Source organism: Lycium ferocissimum, chromosome 1 (assembly GCF_029784015.1).
Source record: "Lycium ferocissimum isolate CSIRO_LF1 chromosome 1, AGI_CSIRO_Lferr_CH_V1, whole genome shotgun sequence".
NCBI classification, from domain to species: Eukaryota; Viridiplantae; Streptophyta; class Magnoliopsida; order Solanales; family Solanaceae; genus Lycium; species Lycium ferocissimum.
Genome location: NC_081342.1, coordinates 23,302,949 through 23,307,496, shown reverse-complemented (window position 1 = coordinate 23,307,496; position 4,548 = coordinate 23,302,949).

Sequence of the window (4,548 nt, the reverse complement as noted above, 5' to 3'; positions counted from 1 at the left end):
GTAATATAAGGCATAACATAATATTTTGCTTATATAGCCGTCGTCAAACACATCGGTAACATAATACATACAAAACACACGGCCATACGTAGCCGCCACAAAATAATTCGACATATCACACACTGGACACCGCAAAGTCTCTATCATAACTTCGAACACCATACAGCACTCGACTCGGCAAAGACTCCGAGGAAACCTGCAGCTCGCCAATCCAACCGAGTATCTTCTCGCTAGCATCACCGACTATCCGCGGGGTACTGCGCGTACGAAACGCACCGAAGAAAGGGTCATGACAACATATGTACCGAGCATGTAAAGCATAGCATACATCAAACGAGGTCATAACTAAAGCAGGAAGACAGAAGCTAAGTCGTAATAACACAACTATCTAAGTACTTACATCCACACACAAATCATGCATACTCATACCGAACGCATCGTAATCGTCATACGGAATGGAACGACAAGAATCGATGCGGATCCGCCTCATCATCGGTGATCAAACTCATCATCGGAGAACAAACTCATCACACATCATCACATATCAAACGCGCCCATAGACCCGCGCACGAACGTGGTCGCCACCCTATCCGGGCGCCACAACACAAACATAACCCAAGATTTCAAATCTCTCCGTATCCCGAACACAACACATCATCACAACACATCATAAGCCATATCACAAGATAACTTCATAAACTAATCCGCCCTACGAAGTAGGTTCCTGAACCGTAACACAAAGATAATCGAATATATCATAGTGCGCACGATCATATACGCCTTGATCCCAAAGCAGTAAATACGTAACGCACGAAATGCATCGTAAGTGACCACACGCATATCGTACATCATCACGTACTCAACCGAATGATCGTAACGAACCCTTCTTTTTTGAAAATCCAAAACCATAGTCAAAACAAGTTTTTTTTTTCCGACTTCGCTCGTGAACATGTCAAACCGAATTTTAGAAACCACAATTATGTATCCAAAATCATGGGCATAAAATCCTTATTTCCAACTCGACACAAATACATAAATAAATAGTCATAATGAAGAAAATATATTAAATTTTCCGAAAAAATCCATAAAGGTAGCAGAAAGGCCGCGGCCCCACGGCGGGTGCCGACCATCCGAGCCCGACTACGAGGGTAGGAATGATGTCTTATGAACTTACATATTACAAGGTACAAGCGTGCGTCGTATGCAAAAGTTACGACGTTTAGTCGTGAGTCGTTTAGGCATATCTCTTTTCAAAAACAAAACTTTTTTAAAACCAAATTTTTTGAAACGTAACTTCTTTGCAACCTTAGAAATTTAGTCATACAAAAGACGGGGATCGTAACTCGACCGCATTAAGGGTACGAATAATAAGAAACATATAAAAAATTCGCTTACGCAACACTTCAAACTCAATCATATCCAAGACATACGAACATACCAAGGATGCCAACATCAAGCAAATACGAATCACAAACCTACTCAAAATTTACGAATGGAGTTACCCCAAGGCACAAATCATGTCATACCTTAATCCGTCTGACATCCAAAAGAAAAGAAAAGCTTCACATACACCGGCTTCTTTTTCCCTAAGCTAATCCAAACGTAGTTCGTCTTCTCAAAATCTACAACAACATCAATAGCATCAACATTGTCCGCTAAAGGATCCAATCCCAAACCATTGCTTTTTCTACCGTAAATCGGGCAGCATTTCCCCCATATATTCACCAACCCCGAGAATTCAACCGCCAAATCGTCAACAACAATACCAACAACCATTTCAAAGAACATCAAGAAGTAATTTCAAACGCATTCTAACACTAACAAGTCATTTCCACATACTTCGACAACATTCCAATTATATTCAACTTAACTACATATTTTCAAACTCGCTTACCAACGATCGCATATTCGAATAACAATTCAAACCTTTCAAACACAAATCAACAACATTTCACAATTCACAAAATTGTTCAAACAATCCAACCAAAACATAAGGCAACCCGAAACCCTCCAAGTCCAAGGAAATATCAACAACGCATTTCTTTTCTTCCAAACTCATAAACCATACTAACAATTTCACACATTGACGACATTATCTTCCACCAATTCATGAAACCACATTAAAATTTCTTAAGGTTCTAAATCAGCCCACCAACAATTACAACACCAACTTGGCACATTAAGCTCTTATTTACCTCATTGGATTCATGACGACAACAACCAAAACATACCAAATAAAATCAATTGCCATAAGCTACCAAAAACAGCCCCTATTCGGCCAACCCTCAACCTACACCATTCCATAAGTTTCATTCACTTTCTACACATTACCATAACACACAAACATATACAATTAAATCACTATCATCACACCATACACACAACACACGGCCAACCTTCAACTTTCACAACTCAACTTTAACATCCATATTTTCATGATTTTAATTCATTTTCACACCACAACATCCACAACTATCAAATTACATCACATAAAATCGTTCATGCTTACATCAACAACATACACCTAATGCTACAACTCCCAACATACAACCTCTCATGATTTTCCATCCATTTCCATGCACCATAACACGTTCAACACATCCATAAAACATGTAAAGGATTAAATCTACCTTTTCTTTTAGCTCCTCCCTTTGTCGCCGAATTTTCTTCGAAATTTTTGGAAGTTTTGATGAAAAAAATGAGATTTTAACACCTTAAAACGGACTGTCAAGTCAAAGTTTATCGTAGCTACGCATCAGAAAGGGGCATCAGAGGCATCGTAGCTGCATCGTAGCGGTACCAGGCTAAAAGGCTGAATACCGTTTCTTCGCGTTTTGTCAGCTTCAGTTTGTAACGTCTATACCTTACTCCGATGTCCTATCAATGAACGGTTGGTTGCATTACAAACTAGACTCGACGAACTCATTTTAGGACTTTGAACCACCTTTAAAACTCCACATATACTATGAGATGCGCCCAAAGTTAACTAAAATCCGTCCCGCGTTTCTCAAATTTTCGATTAACTTATTTTCTTCAATTTGCTCATCCCGAAATATTCCGAAATCTCCACATACATGATATATTTATCACTTATTACACTAATAATGGCCAATGTTCCCGTGTTTCAAAAATATTCTTTCCCGATTACGACTTACGAGATCGTAATTCACCCTTTTTCTTCGTTTCGTACGTACTTTCCATACCAGGCCTTCAAAACATCTCATTACTACGATGAGGTACACGTCAAACTCATGCTCTGAAAACGCGGGGTATAACAGCTTCTATGGAGCCAAAATTGATATTTTCTTGGGAAAGGTAATCCCGTTAACTCCCCCTATTCATTTCTTCCTATTAGTGATTCTTATTAAGAGTCCCTCATCTAGAAACCACAAGAATGGGTATCACAATCTCCTAAGACTTAAAAAGATGATTGGTTAGTTGTTCTTAATATGGATTCATGGATTTATTCTCTTGTTCATCACCTTAGAATGGTTACTAACTCTAGTTTCTCATTTCTACTAGATTATAGAAACGGGTTCCCTCTATGAATCTCTAAATGGATTTCTAAAATGATAGATAAAAATGGCAATTCGACTCCAGCTAGTGGCTTGAAATAGTTGACATTAGTCATGAATGGAGGTTAATAAATCACCTAGTGTCGTTATGAATGAAATCTAGAGGTAGGCTAATTTTCCAAATTTACCTTATCAATTCGAAGTCTTTTATAAGAGTTCTAATGATGACTTCTATTTTGGGTCTCATGATGGTATCGAGTTCCTTCGTGCGGATTACGACGTGGTGAATGAATTGAAGAACCAACGGATGCTCGTGGCACCCGCTCGGCCTTGAGGTAGTTTACAACTTTCCTTTGCGTACTCCCACAGTTTCATATTCATGTATTGTAAGATCCGAGAATGCACGCAGGGAACTGGAGATCTGGGACGGACCCACAAGACGGTATTGTCGTGATTCGGTGTGGTTCCGTAGATTCTTTAGGATGCTTGAATTGGTTTTCGAGTACTCATGGTTTCCGCCGTGACTTGGAAGGGGTGGTGGGGTTCATACTTTTATGGGAGGGGAACTTTTTTGGGGGCGCGCCGATTGGCCATACTATTATAAAGGGGCCTAATCAATATCAGGGTAAAAGTACCAACGATTTTGAATTAACCCCAGATTCGGGTAAAAGTGTGGCGGAAGTATATTATCAATTGAAGGGATTGATAGGCGGGTGAAAGTTGGGGAATATTATGTTTGACCCAGTTCTATTGCCCGGCTTGAACCCGTGTTGTTGGACAAAGGATCCCGGTTTTTCCTTCGATTTTTGGGTATTGTAGATTCCCCACCGGCCGATAATGCCAGGGTGTAGTTCCTTTTGACTTGTGTGTTCCCTTTATGATAGCTTGGGGGACCCATTGGGGACTTGGACACCCCCATATTGCCGGGGGACCTTTGTCGTGTATTTGACACTTTATATCGTTCGACCCTTGTTCGGTACTTGTGATATCGATCTAATTATTGAAATTAAAATGCATTGCACGCACTTCATGA